Raw genomic sequence first — 20,071 nt, forward strand, 5'->3', positions numbered from 1 at the left:
AATTCTGCTATCTGTTATCCCTCCTTTTGGCTATTGGCTTCTGAACACTCAGGCATACTTCTTCCTCACTAACCAATAACTTCAATACCTGGATCACCACTTCATTTCCACCCCTAGACCCACTGTCATTGTTGACAATTTCAATATTCACACTGAAGATCCCCCTAGTACCCTGGTCTTTTGTTGCTAGACCCCCTTAGTGATAGGGTTTGTAAATCCACCCCACCTCAGTCATACAACTCATAGGTCTAGCATTAATTCCCTTCTTTCCTTATATCTTACATCCAGTTCAAACCACACTCTGACAACTTACATGCAAAATATTTTCTGAATCTGAGCCTCACCATCTCCACTAATGTCAATAATCCTAGTCTACTCTACTATCATCTGTGACTTCAACTACCACAACCACCTTCTAACTGATCCCCCGTCTCCTCTCTTCACACCCTAAAGTCTGTCTTTTGTGCAGAGGTATCCAGAATGGTCATTTAAAAAATGTAATTCGGATATCACCAATGCATCCTCTCCAGTTGGTTTCCATTATACTTAGGGTACAATCCAAATTCCCTTCCTGGCCTCCAAGACCTAGTCCTTACCCACCTCTCCCATTCATCTCCCTCCACCCTTCCTCTTCATCACTAACATTGGGCCATACTGATCTGTTTTCAAACTTGGATCTTTAGCCACTGCACTTAAAACATATTTTGATATATTAAGTGGTACACATCAATCTTTTGTTAATGATGGTTAACTAAAGTTACTGATTTCTAAAGCTTGTTGGAGACAGACTCTTTTTAACTCTAAAAAATTAGAACTTTCCAGTACTGACAAAAGGAGGAAAAAAAGCTCTTTGAGACTTATCATTCACCTGTTTTCCCTAAATGAAAAAAAAATTATTAAAAGATGCCTTCTACTCTAAGTAAAAGTAAAATTATTCTAAAGGTATCTTGGATTCAGGAGTACTTGGGTGGCACAGTTAGTTGGTTAAGTGTCTGACCTTGGCTCAGGTCATGATTTCACAGTTTGTGGGTTTGAGCCCCACATTGGGCTCTGTGCTGACAGCTCAGAGCCTGGAGCCTGCTTCGGATTCTCTCTCTCTCTCTCTCTCTCTCTCTCTCTCTCTCTCTCTCTTTCTCTGCCTCTCCCCTGCTTGTGCTCTCTCTCTCTCTCTCTCTCTCTCAAAAGTAAACAAATAAACATTAAAAAAATTAAAGGTATCTTGGATTCTGTTTATTATACTTTTATAAAATAAAATGTCTTTATTGGAAGTATGTATGAGGAATATTCAACTTTAGAAAGAGGTATGGGTGGTATAAAGAAGGGAGACATTTCATATATATACTTTCTTATATTGTTTGAATTTACTGTATGTAAATAGTAATTTTAGTTTTTAAATTATATTTTAGAGGAAAATTCATATGTGTTAATAGTAGTTGATATCAAAGGTCCTTCTTTTCTATATTTTCCTAAAATTCAACACAGTACTTTCACCTTAAATGATGTACTTAGATGTGCAAAATTGTTGCTTCCTTAGGAGTTTTCTTTAAAAAACTGAATATATTTCAGATTTTAAAAAAAGGATAGATTTGAATAGCAGTTCCAAAGAACAGTCTAAGAACTTTGTGGAGTCTCCAGGATCCTTTCAGAGGAATCATACAGTCAAAGTAATTTTCACAAGACTTCATTCGTTTGTTTCACAGGTCTGACGTCGGCACTGATGACACAAAAGTAATGATGAGCAGAACATTTGGCAACTTAGCTTGAATCAAGGCAGTGGTACCAAACTGTTATCAGCAGTCATTGTGTTCTTCACCACCAAATACAGTTTTAGTTTGTTTTTAAAGGCTCATTTCACTTAAGACAATGCTTAATGGAGCAAATAAAAATTATTAGTTTCATTAAGTAGAGATCCTTGAATACATGACTTTTTAATATTCTGTGTGATGAACTGGGAAACATGCAAAAAATACTTGCTGCATACTTAAGTGCAATGCCAGTCTTGAGGAAATAGCTTATTTTTTAAATTTTTTAAAAATTTTTAAAAAATGTTTATTTATTTTTGACAGAGAGAGACAGAGCATGAGCAGGGAAGGGGCAGAGAGAGAGGGAGACATAGAATCCGAAGCAGGCTCCAGGCTCTGAGCCGTCAGCACAGAGCCTGACGCGGGGCTCGAACTCACGAGCTGTGAGATCATGACCTGAGCCGAAGTCGGACGCTCAACCGATTGAGCCACCCAGGCACCCCGATTTTTTTAACTTTTATTTATTTTTGAGAGACAGAGAGCGCGAGTGGGGAAGGGGCAGAGAGAGAGGGGGAGACACAGAATCCAAAACAGGCTCCAGGCTCTCAGCTGTCAGCACAGAGGCCAAAAAGGCCACAAATAGTGACTGAAACTGAGAAACAGGGACATGCATTGTCTAGAGCAGCTTTCCTTAATCTTTTAGAACTCATGCCCTGTTTTCATAAACATAAAAATCCCACCACCATTTGTCCTCTCACGAGTTGTCATAGCGATATGATGCCTTTCAATGCAGACTCAACACATATTGCCTAGTAGGGCAGAGACAACATTAGGAAGGGCCATAACAATGTAGTCTAAGTATGCAGTTCTCAGATGGTCTGGCTAAATTCAAGAGAAAATTTGGAGTTCACAGAATACAGCTTTGTGCCCAAGCCCAATTATCTACAGAGATCATGAAAAATTAATAGTTGTAAATAACTATTAAGTCCAACATCATATACTAGCTTAAAAGTGATAGTTATAATGGCTACAAATGAAAGCTACTGTGTTATACGATTTTAGAAGGACACCAGCTTTGCCTTCATCTTCACAAGAAGCCGAGTAACATATAATGTGTAACATACAAGAAGTAGTACAGCAGAACAGGTCACAGAGCATGGACTTGAAAACCAGACTACGAGGCTTGAGTCCCAGCTTTCTTTCAGACTAGTTGTCTAACCTTAGGGAGGTCATTTAAACTCTCAGATGTTTCCTCAAGGAAACATCTGTCAAACAGATGAAGGATAATAACATTCTCATACTCCTTAGGTTTGTTGTAAGGACCAAATTAATATATGGAAAGTACTCGACATATACAGATGTTATATAAGCATTAGCTATTAGTTTTTTAGAAAGTATTCCTTGGCTGACCAGTAATCCAATTTGGACACTGCTACACTGACTTTTTAAAAAAGAATTAAGAAGTGTTCCACTAGACAAAACTCTTTAGGGAGTCATATAGTATATATGGAATGCATGGTCTAAGAATCAAGACATCTTGAACTAAAGATGCACTAATTAACTATAATTAATTCATTCAACAGCAGAATCTCATCTGATCTCTCCAAATTTTACAATATCAACAAAACTACTGTCGTTTGTTTAATTCACTGATAAACATTTTAAACTTAATTTTTTTTTTTCTTTTTGGTCTAGTGAGCAGGGGATGGGGAGAAAAGGAAGGACACCTCTTTCTGTAATTACATGCTCCAAAAGTGTCACCTTCTCATTAAGGTTAAAGGAATACATTGCGTGACCGTAAAACCATGCTGGAAAAAGTGTGAATGCGTGACCTTGAGACGATAGGGAAGGTGGTCAAAGGTGATGCCACTTTAACATGCAACTTCCTCAACAACCAGGAATGCTGCCGGGGTCCCAGCCCACCAGGCTAGGTAGCCCTTGGTGCTAGCACCCAGCCGTGTCTCCGACTTGCTGGCACACCAGAGGGCCCGAGACATCTTTGTGGAAGGACTTTGAGAAGGAGAGGCGTAAGGCTACAGAGAGAAGTCAGTCCCTCTCCCCGCCACTGGTACTTCGCCTTAGGAATACAGTAGGCTGTCACTTGGGTCAAAAGCATAACCGTGGCGAGGAGCAGGGAGAGAAGGAGGATGGTTACGAAGAGGAGGAAGAGCAGGAGGGGAAGCGGGAAACAGGAGGGGGAGCGGAGGAGGTGGGGTGGGAGGGATAATTTTTTTTTGTTTTAACAATAAATCTTTATTGAAAGACATTAAAGACAGAAAGATATTAAGTAGAAAGCAATACCATTCTTATGGGTAGGAAGATTCAACATTAAAACTATATTAACACTCTGGGGCATCTGGGTGGCTCGGTCGATTAAGCATCCAACTCTTGATTTTGACTCAGGTCATGATCTCATGGTTCATGGGATTGAGCCCCGCATTGGGCTCTGCACTGACAGTGTGGAGCCTACTTGGAATTCTCTCTCTCCCTCTCTCTCTCTGCCCCTCTCCTGCATGCATTCTTTCTCTCTCTCTCAAAACAAATAAATAAACTTAAAAAAAAAAGCTATATCAACACTCCAAAAATGTATCTGTAAATTTAGTGTATGTCCAACAAAAATCCTAAGGTTTCTTTATGTTGACATGAATAAAGTCTCTTTATTTTGAGAATTAGATGCATGAATAAAATTTACATAAGATCATATTGTCCATGCTATTTTCCTCTGTAACCTATTTTTTAACAGACTTTTTTTTTTAATCTATGTTGATGCTTTATTTGAAATAGTTCTTCTGAGTTTCAGGGTTCTTTCCTGCATCAAATGAATTAAAGTCAAAGCAGGGAGGAAAACAGAAAAAGGTACTTGTCAGTTTGAAAGTCACAATTTACCTTTCTATAATTAGATTAGGAGGGAAAAAAATGAAGAACCCATTGGTAGCAGGAAGAAGCAAGAGTATTCTAGGGTCTGGCATTTGATGAAATAGATATTCAGTTACTGTTCATTTCCATTGTTTTTCCATGGCAGAACATACAGCAGAGACTTGGGAATACACATGCCTGAGCCAGGTTACTATTATATTCCATAACTATGTTGCTTGCAGGGCTGTTGCTGCCACAGTAGTTGGCTGTGCCCCAGACAAATGGGGTGCTGGTCTGTTCCCACAGATCTTTATCCCAGTCTTCATCGCAAGGAGGGGCACTGCCAGGTGCTCTCGGCCAGAGTCTCTTGTCCAAGGTTCCTGGTTTGGTTGACAACATCCTGCTCAATACGACTTTTATCGTCACAGCTTGATATATAGTGGCTGATTTCGGCCCGAGGAACCGGTGGCGAGCATTGAAGGGACAAGTAGCCAATTTGTTTGCGACATCAGGATGATTATTTCTGCACTTGGTAAGATGATTATTTCTGAAGGGACAAGTAGCCAATTTGTTTGCGACATCAAGATGATTATTTCTGCACAGGAAGATTATTTCTGCACTGCAGGCCCTGATCTGGTGGTTTTTATCATAGGGGAATTATAATAGCTTCTCAGGGTCCAGGGAATTGATGTAAGTTTCTTCCATGTTGGAAATGAAGCAGCTGAATCCAAGTGCTGGTTGAGACACACTCTTCCCAGAGTCGCTTTCTCTTAACAGACTTTTTCAGAACAGTTTTATGGAAAAATTGAAAAGACAGTACAGAGTATAACTAATACCCCTACACTTAGTGTCCCCTATTATTAGCATCGTATATAGTATGGTACTTTTGTTAAAATTAATGAACCAATATTGATACATTATTATTAAATAAAGTCCATACTTTTTTCAGATTTCTATAGTATTTACCTAATATCCTTTTCCTGTTCCAAGATCCCTTTTAGGATGTCACACTGTGTTTAGCCATTATGTCTCTTTAGGCTCCTCCTGGCTGTGGTAGTTTCTCAATTTTACTAGTTTTTAATGACTTTGACAGTTTTGAGTAGTACTAGGCAGGTATTTTGTAGAACACCCCACTTTTAGAATTTGTCTAATGTTCTTCTCACAATAAGAGTCAGGTTATGGGCTATTGGGAGGAAGGCTACAGAGGTAAAGTGCTATTTTCATCAAATTAATCAAAGCTACACACGACCAACAAGATTTATGGCTTCTGATGCTGACCTTGACCACCTGGCTGAAATAGTGTAAGATTTCTCCACTGCAAAGTTACTCTCCCCCACCTGCCACCACACCATTTAGAGGGAAGTGACCATGAGCAGCCCAAACCTACGCAGGGTGCAGTTCTGCTCCGGCTTCTCGAGGGCAGACCATTTACATAGTTATTTTGAATTCTGCCTTGGAGATCTGTCTCTTCTCTTCCACTAATTAACTTATTTAATCAAATATTTATATCAGTGTAGACTCATGAATACTTATTTTATACTGTTAGTTATGATCCAGTATTACTTTATTTTGTTGCTTATTTTTAGCCACCAGGACACTCACACATCAATCAATATGGGTATCTTTTTTTTTTTTTTTAGCACTTCCTTATCTTTTGGCACTATAGTATGTTCCAGGCTTATCTTCTTTATTTCCTGCCTCAGTGTTAGAACCAGCTGTTTGTTTCTCCAAGGAGTCTGGCTCCCTATTCTCTTATTGGAGAATGATATTAGAAACCAAAATCTGAGTGCAAAGTGTGCTCATTGTACTGGAGCAGGATACCCTTTTAAGACGTCTTTTTAGGGGCGCTTGGGGGGCTCAGTTGGTTAAGCGTCTGACTATTGATTTGGACTCAGATCACAATCTCATTGTTGGTGAGATCGAACCACGTGCTGGGCTCTGTGCTGACAGTGTGGAGCCTGCTTGGGATTCTCTCTCTCTGCCCCTCCCCTGCTCATGTTCTCTCTCTTTCTCAGTGATGAGGGAACAAAAGGCAAGCTGACATTCCCCCCCCACCCCCCCCACCCCCCACCTAGATGAGATATGTGTGATATTCCTTGGGGACTCCTGGCTGCCCAAGAACACAGGAAAGGGAAAAAACAAATGGTTAACTGATAGAGATCATAGACCTGCAGGACGTAAGTCTCCATCACTCCTCCATAGTGATGTGGGAATCAAAGGCAGAAGGAAATGGCAGATAGAATTAAATTTCCTTGTAACCTGTAGCCCACTGACAAATACTTGAGGCTGGCAGAGTAAAACTTTTCTCCAGGAACTCCCTACTGTCTTAATGCTAATGCTTTGCTAGAGGGAAAACAACTATCACTTGACAATAGCTAGAGCTCCACTATCCTGTGCGTCTTCTTTAGCATATGAAAATCTCACTGGAAACTTCCCCTGGACTTGACCTCCCACCAACTCCATAGTATATAAGCAGTCTCTCCTCAAGGTCTGGGGCAGCTCTTCCTGCCCATGGATCCTGTTCCCATGCTTCAATAAAATCACCTTTTTGCATCAAAGATGTCTTCAAGAATTCTATCTTGGTCATCAGCTCTGGACCTCATGAACCCCACTAAACCTCATCATCAAAATAAATACACTTAAAAAATTTTTGTAAAAGATATTTTTAAAAGGCAGAAGATATATAGGACATATACTACAAACAAACTCAAAAGTTCTTTCTTGGATAAGGAAGGTGAACTATGCCCATGAGTGACTTTAAAAATCGTTTAAATGAAAGCAGGCCCCTTGCTTTGTCTGGGGCTCATATACAAATACAAAAGCAAAATAACTTCATAATGCAATTCCCAAACCTGCTTTTATCACAACTGAAGGGAATTTTAAATAATAAGCAATTTGGTCTAGCAATGTGAGACCAATTATCATTTCTAAAAATAATAGTCCAATGGGTATCACAAAAGAGAATCCTTTTCTTTTAAAGGTTAATTTAGAAAAAAAGGTATAGCTATGAAAAAAAAAACTTAAATAAAAAACAATTACCTAACATAGCTTTATTTTGGAAAAAAAGGTAATTGAACTTGTTCCTGAATGTTATTATTCCATGACTCATATTTGATATATGTAACAGATTACAGTGCGTTGAAAGGAAAGACAAGGATATTTAATGACCATCTTTGAAGAAAATTCACTCTAAGTAAGCAGCTACTAATTACTAACAGAAAATTGTGACTGGAATCATTTTGGAATTAGCCCCTGGGCTATTTGTCACATGGATAAATTAAACTCAGTTTTGTTACTTATTACTTTCTAAATCAATAAATCAGCTTTAAAAGTGAACTCTGAATAGGCACATATGACTTTAGTCTTCAGTGTCCTTAAGTACTTGTTGGGTAACAATTATAAACATCAGAGCCAATCAAACATCATTAAGCAAAATAAAACCAAGTAAAAAAAAGCCTATGTTCCTTGACATATCAATTCTGGCATATGTATTAAATCAAATGCAACACTTAAAATGGTTGGATTTGATGGAAACCGTGATGTATCTAAATAATATGCATTGTTTTCTTAAATACTCTGAATATTTTAAAAGGAAATGGAAAATGGAAATTTTCCATAAAATGGAAAATCATATTTGTCAGTAAGGATTTAAAAATAAGTGTTTACTGTAGGATACAAAATTAACACATAGAAATCTGTTGCATTTCTATACACTAATAATGATAAAGCAGAAAGAGAAATTAAGAAAACAATTCCCTTTACAGTTGCATCAAAAAGAATAAAATACCAAGGAATTAACTTAACCAGGAAGATTAAAGACCCGCACTCTGAAAACTGTAAAACAGTGATGAAAGACATTGAAGAAAACACAAATAAATGGAAAAATAAACCATGGTTGGAAGAATTAATATTGTTAAAATGTCCATACTACCCAAAGCAATATACAGATTCAATGCAATCCCTAACAAAATACCAATAGTATTTTTCACAAAACTAGAACAGACAATCTTAAAATTTGTATGGAACCACAAAAGACTTCAAAGAGCCAAAACAATCTTGAGAAAGAAGAACAAAGCTGGAAGTATCACAATCCCAGATTTCAAAACATACTACAAAGCTGTAGTAATCAGAACAGTATGAAACTGACACAAAAATAGATGCATAGCTCAATGAAACAGAATAGAGAGCCCACATCTATATGTCAATTGATCTATAAGCAAAGGAGGCAAGAATATAAATGGAGAAAAGAAAAGTTTCTTCAATAAACAGTGCTGGGAAAACTGGAGAGCTACACGCAAAAGAATGAAACTGGTTAGCTTCCTCACAAAATATACAAAAATAAACTCAAAATGGGTGAAAGATCTATGTGTGAGACCTGAAACCAGAAAGCTCCTAGAAGAAAACACAGACAATAATCTCCTGGACATGTTTCCCTTAGCAACATTTTTCTAGATACGTCTCCTGAGGCAAGGGAGACGAAAGCAAAAATAAACTAGTGGGACTACACCAAAATAAAAAGATCTTACCCAGCAAAGGAAGCCATCAACAAAAAGGCAACCTAGTGAATGGGAGAAGATATATAAATAATATAACTGATAAGGGGTTAATATCCAAAATATATAAAGAACTTATACAACTCAACACCTAAAAAACAAATAATCCAGTTTAAAAATGGGCAGAGGACTTGAAGAGACATTTTTCCAAAGAAGACATACAAATGGCCAAGACACAAGAAAAGATGCTGAACATCACTAATCATGAGGGAAATGGAAATGAAAACCACAATGAGATATCACTTCCCACTAGTCAGAATGGCTACTATCAAAAAGACAAGGGGCACCTGAGTAGTTCAGTTGGTTAAGTGTTCGACTTCAGCTGAGGTCATGATCTCATAGTTCGTGAGTTCGAGCCCCACGTCGGGCTGTGTGCTGACAGCTCAGAGCCTGGAGCCTGCTTCAGCTTCTGTGTCTCCCTCTCTCTCTGCCCCTCCCTTCCTCATGCTCTGTGTCTGTCTCTCAAAAATAAATAATAAACATTCAAAAAAAATTAAAAAAAAAAAAAAAGAGCAAGGTGTTTAAAAAAAAAAAAGACAAAAGGGGCACCTGTGTGGCTCAGTCAGTTAAGCATTTGACTCTTGATTTCGGCTCAGGTTATGATCTCATGGTTCATGAGATCAAGCCCCACGTCACATTATGTCTCTCTCTCCCTCTCTCTCTGCCCCTCTCCTGCTTGCACGTGCATCTCTCTCTCTCTCTCTCAAAATAAATAAATAAAGACAATAAGTAAATTAAAAAAAAAAAAGACAAGAAATAACAAGTATTGGCAAGGACGTGGAGAAAAGGGAAACTTCATGCACTGTTGCTGGGAATGTAAATTGATGCAGCCACTGTTGGAAACAGTATGGAGGTTACTAAAAAAATTAAAATTAGAAATGCTATATGATCCAGTAATCCCACTTACCGGATCAAAGAAAATGAAAACACTAATTCAAAAAGACACGTGCACCCCTATGTTTATTGCAGCATTATTTACAATAGGCACAATATAGAAGCAACCCAAGTGTTTACTGGTAGGTGAATGGATGAAGAAGAGTACTACATATACACAACGGAATATTAGCCATAAAAATGAATTGCAACATGGTTGGACCTAGATGTTATTATGCTAAGTAAAATAAGTCAGAGAAAGACAAATACCATATGATTTCACTTATATGTGGAATCTAAAAATCAAACAAACAGACAAAAAAAATCAACAACAGACTCATAAACACATAGAACAAACTGATGGTTACCAGAAGGGAGGAGGACGGAGGGACGGGCAAAAATGGGGGAAGGGGAGTGGTAGGTACAGGCTTCCAGTTATCGAATGAACATGTTACAAAAGGACGAATGATACAGCATAGGAAATATAGTCAATGGTATTTTAATAGCACTGTATGGTGACAGATGGTAGCTACACTTGTGGGGAGCAGAGCTTAATGTACAAAGTTGTCAAATCACTATTTGTACACTTGAAACTAATGTAACACTGTGCACCAACTACGCCTCAATAAAAAGTAAGTAAATAAAAATTAAAACAAAAACACAATAACATAGGGTAGGGACCTAAAGTCCTTTATTTTCACCCAAGGCACTTTGTGCTGTACTCTAACTTTATTCATGTCTTCCTGAACTAGGAATATAATTTGACCATACCTAAAAATAACTAAAAATGGGGTACCTAGGTAGCTCAGTAGGTTAAGCATCCGACTCTTGGTTTCAACTTAGGTCATGATCTCATGGTTTGTGAAATTGAGCATCAGACTCCATGCTAACGGCATGGAGCCTGCTTGGGATTCTCTCTCTCCCTCTCTTTCTCAGCCGCTCCTACACTCTGTCTCTCAAAACAAATGAACAAAAATAACTAAAAAACCCCAATTTCCTATACTAGTATTTTGGTTGAACTCTTAGCACATATATGTTCTTTAATATTAGAAAGTAACATGCTGGTATGAAGCAAAAGAGAAATCTGTGTGGTAGCCAATGAGTACACCTAGATCTGATCTGAGCTACAAAAGTCACAGCTATGGGTGCTGGGCTGGCTCACTTGGTTAAGTCTCCGACTTTGGCTCAGATCATGATCTTGCAGTCTGTGGGTTCAAGCCCCATGTTAAGCCCTGCACTGACAGCCCAGAGCCTGGAGCCTGCTTTGGTTTCTAGATCTTCTCTCTCTCTCTGCCCTCCCCCCACCTGCACTCTGTTTCTCTCTCCTTCCCTCTCTCAAAAATAAACATTAAAAAAATTTTTTAAATAAAAAAAGGCACAGTCATAACAAAAAGCATGGATGCCCCAAAAGGGAGAGGCCAAGACCCAGTGAAGTTAGTACTAGAACTGTGGCCGTGAATTCAAAGTCAGAGTTCAAGGAATTCATAAGGCAAATAAAGGAGAATTACAGAAGAAACATGTGATCTACAGGGTGGCAGAGCCTATCTTAAGGCTCAAGGTTGTGTTCCAAGTATCAAGTGCATAGCTGTCTAATCTTGTTTTCCTGGGTTTTGCAGGTGCTGCCTCTTACCTAACAGGTCCCACCTTCTTTTGCAGTTCTCTTAGGCTTTTCTCTCACCTGGGTGAGATGTGGTATCTCTGAAATAGTGTGGCATTTATCTTTCAACAAGTTTTTGTTGGTAAGCAGTTTTTCAGCAGGCTTCCCAGCCTCGTCTTGGAACATATAATTTTGTTTTTGTTTTTGTTTTTTTTGAGAGAGAGAGAAAGATTGTGAGGAGAGGGGCAGAAGGAGAGAGAGAGAGAGGAGAGAGAGAATCCCAAGCAGGCTCTTTGTCCAGCATGGAGCCGTATCTCAAGACTTTGAGATCATGACCTGAGGTGAAATCAAGAGTTGGACGCTTAACTGACTGAGCCACGCAGGCATCCTGTGTTTTTTTGTTTGTTTGTTTGTTTTGTTTTGCATATAATACTTTCATTAAGTACCGAAAGTGGCCTCAGTAACAGAAAGAATCTAGTGTTTCCAAATCAACATTATCAAAACAGTGCATCACTGCATTCCAGTGTTCCATGAGACATATTGAGTATCTCACTTGTTTAAAGTGTTCAAAGAGGGGCACCACGGTGGCTCGGTCAGTGAAGCATCCAACTTTTTTTTTTCTTTTTAATGTTTATTTTTGAGAGAGAGACACACAGAGTGTGAACTGGGGAGGGATGGAGAGAGGAAGACGCAGAATCCAAAGCAGGCTCCAGGCTCTGAGCTGTCAGCATAGAGCCAACTCGGGGCTCGAGCCCATGAACCATGACCTGAGACAAAGTCTGACACTTAACCAACTGAGCTACCCAGGTGCCCCTGTGTCCAACTTGATTTTGGCTGAGGTCATGATCTCACAATTTATGGGATTGGGCCCGTGTGGGAGGCTTTGATAGCATGGAGCCTAATTGGGATTCTCTCTCTCTCCCTCTCTCTCTGCCCCTCCCCTACTTATGTGCTTTGTCTTTCTCTCTCAAAATAAATAAATAAATAAACTTAAAAAAAAGTGTTCAAAAATGAAAAAGGTGATGGTTGCTATGTTTTTTCTTCATTGGTGAAAGTTACTCATTTTTTCTTATAATTTAACATTGGCCATGAATTCAATTTTTAAATGCACATCAAACACGGCTCAAAGTTAAAATTTCTTAAAGGAGTGTGAAAATTAATAAAGAAAACTTCACATTTTAGTCAGGAGGCCAGAAAGGAGAGCTCTCACACCAAACCACTCCTTACAGCCCATGGCAATCCCTATAAGAAGAAGCCTATACTTTGCTACCCCAGAAGGAGGAAGGTTTTCTTCTCCCCCAGCAATGGCCCAGATAATGAGAGACTGTCTCAACTCAGCCAGTGAGAAGCCACTGCACTTTCAACTCTTAGTTTACTCCAGCAGACTTTTTGTTTACAAGAGTACCCCCAACACCTCCCTGTCCTCCAGACAAGAGTGTTCCTCTCCTTTGTCCTCCACACTTGCCTATGGTTTTGCTGTAGCTTGCATGTCCCAAATTGCAATTCTCTGCTATTCCCAAATAAACCTCTTTTTGCTTGCAAAAAAAAAAAAAAAAAGGATAATTTTACTTTTTTGGTTTAAGTAAAGAGTCTATTATATTACACATCATTTAATAATTTTCTAAAATGCATTTTAAACCACTATGTGATACTGTATGATTCCATTTATGTGAAATTATAGAACAATAGTTAGGCCCGCTTGTTTTTGCTGCGCATTATTCTAAAAGTACAGGCTAATGACAAATCCAGAATATAAAATAGAGCATTTCATTTACACAAAAACTTAATATTGTCAATGGTCTGTTTCTGTACTTTAGGGCAAAAAAAACACAAAAAACGAAAAACAAAAAAACTCACGGAAAATAAAAAGTAGCCTAATTAATGAAGTCAGCGTTCTTTGTGTTTAATATATTAATAACTTTCGGGAGAATCAGTTTTTTTTTTTTTTTTTAACGTTTATTTATTTTTGAGACAGAGAGAGACAGAGCATGAACAGGGGAGGGCCAGAGAGAAGGAGACACAGAATCGGAAGCAGGCTCCAGGCTCTGAGCTGTCAGCCCAGAGCCCGACGTGGGGCTCGAACTCACGGACTGCGAGATCGTGATCTGAGCCGAAGTCGGCCGCTCAACCGACTGAGCCACCCAGGCACCCCAAGAATCAGTTTTCAAGAGCTAAGCCTGTGTGGGAAGTCTCTTGCACGTCGAAAGGGAAGAAAAGAATCCTCTTATCAACTGTAGTGTGTACACGTGTACACTTGAAATTAATATACTCTGGGTAGAAGAACGACGGATGGATGCCGAGCCTTAATAGATATTAAGATATGTACAAGGCCTCTATAAATACAACAATGTGGTTTTCTCCAATTTTTTAAAAGATTTTATTTTTAAGTAATCTTTCCACCCAACATGAGGCTCAAACTCACAACACCAAGAGTCATATGCGCTACTGACTGGGCCAGCCAGGTGCCCCAAAACAGTGTGGTTTTGATGCACGAACAGACACACAGATGGATGGCATAGCAGAGAAAACCCAGAAATAAAGCAAAGTGCATATGATAAAGGTGGCATCTTAAATCAGTGGGAGAGAGCCTTTTAAATAGCTTTATGCCTTTATAAATAATATTTAAATAAATAGTGGTAGTTATTTGAAAAAGAAAAAACTGGATCCATAGTTCATACATAAGCCAGGGTGAATTCCAAATGTATTAGACAGCTAGATGTAGATAAACAAATAAAACCATACAAGTATTATCTGGGAGTACAGGGAAATCCTGATTATGACTCAAAATCTAGAAACAAACACTGATAGAGTTGACAACATAAAATAAAAAACTTTTCAGGGTAAAAAATAACAAAGAAAGTTAAAATACAAATGATCAGCTGTGAAACAAAATTAAAATTTATAACACAGATGTTGGGGTTATATACCTAATATATTTTTAAGCTTCTAAATAATGAACAAAAATACCAATAATCTAGTAGCAAAATGGACAAAAGATATGAACAAACAATGCACACAAAAATAAATATAAATCATCCTTAAGCATACGAATAGATGCTCAATCTCACTGGTAATACGAGATAGTGAAATTTTAAAAATATACCATTTCTTACCTATCAAATTAACAAAAATCCAAAACTTTGGTAACAATAGCAGCAAAAGTTTGACAACATAAGCCTTTGGTAATGTTGTAAGGGAACAGGTGTTCTGTTATATTGCCTTCACGAGAAACCAAATGCTACAGCTCTTTTGGAAGAGAATTTGACAATATCTAGCAATATTACATTGACTTGACTACACAAGATTATTCATTATAGTGTTGTTTGTAATGGTAAAAGATTAGAAATAACCCAATGTCCCTCTATCAACAAATGAGTACATAAAATGTTGGGGTTCTATGTAGGTAGCCAAAACAATATTAATATGAAAGAAGTTCCAGGATATTCAATTAAATGAAAAAACAGGGGTGCCTGGATGGCTATTTGGCTAAGTGTCTGACTCTTGATTTTGGCTCAGGGCTTGATCTGTTGGTTCCTGAGTTCGAGCTCCACATAGGGCTCTGCCCTGACAGCAGGGATGCCCTCTCTAACCCCCTCTCTGCTCTTCCCACATGCTCTCTCATTCTCACTGTCTTTTTCAAAACAAACAAACAAACAAACAAACAAACTTTTAAAAAATGAAAAAACAAGAGGGGCGCCAGGGTGGCTCAGTCGGTTAAGCATCCGACTTCAGCTCAGGTCATGATCTCACAGTTTGTGAGTTCGAGCCCCGCGTCAGGCTCTGTGTTGACAGCTCGGAGCCTGGAGCCTGCTTTGGATTCTGTGTCTCCTTCTCTCTCTGCCCCTCCCCAACTTGTGCTCTCTCAAAAAATAAATGTAAAAAAAAAAAAATTAAAAAAATAAATAAATAAATAGAAAGAAAAAAGCATGAAGCATAATGTTTTATGTAACAAATGAATATTTTGCTTAACAAAATATGAATGCCTATGAAGGTTTTAAAAAATGGTTATAGATAGGATGAAACCATCCATCCCAATTTCCTTGCGCCAATTCAAGTCAATTCAAGTTCAGGTTTATCCTATTGCCCTAGTTTAATTCTCAAAAATGTCTTAGTTTCTAGGTTTTGATTGAAGGGTGCCTGGGTGGCTCAGTTGGTTAAGTGTCTGACTCTTGATTTCAGCTCAGGTCATGATCTTGGGATTGGTGAAATTGAGCCCTGCACAGGGTTGTGCACTGACAGGACCCTGCTTGGGATTCTTTCTTTCCCTCCTTCTCTCTCTCTCTCTGTCTCTCTCTCTCTCTCTCTCTCTCTCTCAAAATAAACTTTAAAAAATATTGTCCTTATTTGGATAAAAAATTATGTGGTCACCTTGTCTACAGTTGAGGGAAGGAATAGAGTGGAGGTGACAGAGATGGAAATGAGCCGTTTTGCCACTGTTATATACATTTGTCTTTCTAATTGTGTAAATATTTTACATAATCAAAGCACAAAAAAATTCAAAAAAGGAAATAAACAGAGGCACCTGGGTGGCTCAATCAGTTAAACCCCTGACTCAGGTCATGATCTCACAGTTCATGAGTTCGAGTCCCACATCAAGGTCTGTGCTGACAGTGTGGAGCCTGCTCAGGATTCTCTCTCCCTCTCTCTGCTCTCTCTCTCTAAAATAAATAAATAAACCTTAAAAAAAGAAAATAAACAATCTCTAAAAACTGAAAACAAATTAACGCAAATGAACCTAACTTTATATCAAATTGGTCACATAACCACTCACAGAAAATTACTCTGACTTTGGAAGGCAGTATTTGGGCTTACATCCTCAGTGTATATGCAAGGACAAAGCAATCTTAACTGCCACTTAATAGTCTTGTTGATATATTATAAGTCATTCTATTAATGTTGTCAGAAACCAAAAATCTCAGCGTGGAAGAGTTACAGATGTAAAATCAAAAGAAGATCCTGTCACCTTAAATTTGAATTGGCAATATTACTACAAACTCAAAAAGGTTTTCCCTTGTAGCTATTTATTAGCTCTGCCCATGAAAAAGGACTAGTAAAAAGCTAGTAATAGCAACATGTACTCTTATTGCCAAGACTGTGGTCTCTACCTACCATTTTCTTCTATTGGAAACCAAAGACCCCCAGGGAAATGGCTAATTCCATAAGTGAGGCAGAGAATGTATAACATGAGCCTGGGACAGCCTGTCTGAAGCTAACAAAAAGGACAGAAACCATATCAGAAGGACTCAAGAACCAAGTTGAAGAGGTTCCTACTAATCAAAGATGAGACAATTTGAGCAAAAACAATGACAGCAACTGGTTAAAACACTAAACATATTAGAAAAGTCATGAGTTTACAATGATACTTAAAACATCCCCATCCCTACAAAACCTACCAAAAAGCAAAGCCAAAATGTATTAAACGCTATTGGAATTTGCTAGCACATGAAGTCAATACTCTAAAAATGAACAAAGATGGAGAATCACATATTTATTTCACATTTCACTTATATATCTTTTATTTCAGGGTAACCAAAGGACTGTAGTAGATGTAAGAAAGTTCTATACAGAATAATTCCAGCTAATAAATGCAGAAGGAAAGATAATAATAGAAGGTCATTATTTAATGAAACTGATAATGGCAAAGGTTGTAACAGTTTGAAGGGTGAAACTACAAAGTGAAAGCCTGATGGAAAACTTCCCACAAAAGGATCAGATTTTCACCATCTGAACCCACCAATTGTTTTGAACATCACTAAAAGCAGGACAACCAGATATTATGGAGTATAATTTACCACTGTTTCCACCCTCCTTAACTGAGCCTGAATCTAATCAGTCTTTAGATCTAATCTTCAATCTATAGGAAATAGGACAAAAAAAAACAAGTCAAATAAATATGAGAGGCAATCAGTCAAATCCAAAATGTGATATATTTTCCATCATAACTCACTAGTTTCTTCAACAAGTCAATGGAATTTTAAAAAATTTTGTTGTTGTTTTAGTTTATTTTTTGAGAGAGAGAGAGAGAGAGAGAGAGAGAGAGAGAGAGAGTGAGTGAGTAGGGGAGGAGCAGAGAGAGGGGGAGAGAGAGAATCCCAAGCAGCCTTCACACTGTCAGTTCAGAGCCCAGTGTGGGGCTCAAATTCATGAACCATGAGATCATGACCTGAGCTGAAATCAGGAGTTGGAGGTTTAACTGACTGAGCCACCTAGCCACTCCAGTCAATAGAATTTTAAAAGGTGATGATGAGGGAAGGAAGAATTATTTTACCATACATAAGAAACCTGTTTAGAAACATAAGAAACTCGACAGCTTACTACAGTAAGAGGACTATGGACCTTGAGTCGACTAAAACAACTATAAACAACATTTAGTCAATTAGGGCAATCTGAATATGGACTGGGTATTAGGTGTTAAGGAAGTATTTCCTGGTTATTGTAGATGTGGTAATGACGTTGTATTGTGTAAGAAAAAATTTTTTTTTGCGATGAATAGCTAAGGTACTTTGGAGATGTAGTGAAATCACTTCATAATAGTCCAACAAAAAAAAGGTGGGGGGTGAGAGATACAGACAGATGAAGGAATGGATGAAACCAGTATGGCTGCCAAAGCTGGGGAGCAGGTACACAGAAGTTCATTACACTCTCTATTTTTGTGTGTATTTGGAAAAGTAAAAACAAAACAAACACTAAAACAAAACAAAACAAAAGCTGTAGGTAGGGATCTATGATACTCAAACCACAGGATTTGAGGAATGTGTTGAACAGCAAGGATGAAAATGAGTTGTGGTGGTTACCCTTACGGCAACTTAAGAGAAAATCCAGAAAGAGAAACGAATTCTTTTATACAAGGTTGCTGGAGAGAGCCTGCTAGACAAAGTATGGGCTAAAGGTCCACAGAATGAGACTCTAAGGGAAGGCTGCACTCTAATTTGGGTCCTCTCAGAGGCCTGTGCCCCACCCATGAAAAGGATGGGGAGTGTTTCAGTTAAGAAGAGAGAGCGGCCACAGGTTTACAGAGGACATCACAAGAGCCTAGTGTGGAAGAGAACTGCCTGTAAGGAAGAGAATACTGCTGTACAAAAAGAACTAGAATATGGAAATGTTCTCCTAGAGAGCAGAAAGATTAACTGATTTTTATTTTAAATTTTTTAAGTTTATTTATTTATTTGGGGGAGAGGGGCAGAGAGAGAGGGAGAAAGAATCTCAAGCAGGCTCTGCACCATCCTGTTGCGGGACTTGGACCCACGATCATGAGAACATGACCTGAGCTGAAATCAAGAGTCAGACGCCCAAATGACTGAGCCACCTAGGCACCCCAAGATTAACTGAATTTTAAAGGAAAGGTTAAGTTATGTTATGAACTCAAGGTTCAAAACTAGTTATTAAATCCTTAGGGGTAAATATTACATGTTTTTAAATGGGAACTAGCCCAGAAGCATACCAGTTGCTTCTAGAATTGTAGAGGTATGACTGTGTATAAGTACTCTTTCTCAGTAGAAGAATTACAGAACTCTTTTCCTAGAAAAGAGGCTTTTCATATTAGTGTCTAAATGAATGGAGGTGCCTGGCTGGGTCAGTTGGTGGAGCATGAGACTTTTTTTTTTAAGTGTCTATTTATTTATTTTTGAGAAAGAGAGAGAGAACAAGCAGGGAGGGGCAGAGAGAGGGAGCCACAGAATCTGAAGCAGGCTTCAGGCCCTGAACTGTCAAGCACTGAGCCTGATTTGGGATTCGAACTCACAAATTGTGAGATTATGACCTGAGCCGAAGCTGGACCCTTTACTGACTGAGCCACCCAGGTGCCCCAAAGCATGAGACTCTTGATCTCCAGGTTGGGTGTGAAAAAAATCTTTTAAAAAGAAGATTAATGGCACTGTTACCATTGTGTGATGTGTAAAACACACACAACACACATATACACACACACATTATTTTAGGCAATGCTAAAAGTGTACTTGTGTATTTAGTATCCATGTTAAATTAAATGCTTATATATGTATTTAGGGGTTAAAGGACTTGTTTTCTCTTTTCTACTTTCATTGTACATTAAATAAACTTACATTTAACGTCCTAAAATAATTCAAAGCTTCTTTTTTCCCCTAACAAAGTTTAAAAAATTATGACCATCAAGGACATAAACTGTCCATCTTGGGAGAATAATGCAGTAAGAACTCGTTTATCTGATAATCGTAAAACACTGGAGTACCTTCTATGTACCAGACACTATACTAGCTGTTAGAGATACCAAGATGAATCTAAGATGACAGAAGAAAAGACACCTCTGCCCCAGTTCTCTCAGAATTCACTACAAAACAATAAGGAAAAACAAGAAAGTGAAACACTAACTCCATCTTGGAGGAACCTACGAGTTCAATGTAGGTTCAATGTAGGTTCCTTGGAGGAACCTATGAGTTCAACGTACAAGTTCAATGTGGCGGAGTAAGCAGTCT

The 20,071-nt window shown here is 38.3% G+C and overlaps 1 protein-coding gene and 1 pseudogene across 2 annotated transcripts in view; both read right to left on the minus strand.

Annotated features, from left to right (window-relative positions):
- TWSG1 (twisted gastrulation BMP signaling modulator 1) overlaps positions 1-20,071 on the minus strand; it is a 72,216-nt gene that overhangs the window by 13,745 nt on the left and 38,400 nt on the right. The window lies entirely within an intron of this gene.
- Positions 1,208-6,626, minus strand: LOC132665763 (gametocyte-specific factor 1 pseudogene; annotated as a pseudogene).

This window comes from Panthera onca, chromosome D3 (assembly GCF_046562875.1).
Source record: "Panthera onca isolate mPanOnc1 chromosome D3, mPanOnc1 haplotype 2, whole genome shotgun sequence".
Classification (NCBI taxonomy): Eukaryota; Metazoa; Chordata; class Mammalia; order Carnivora; family Felidae; genus Panthera; species Panthera onca.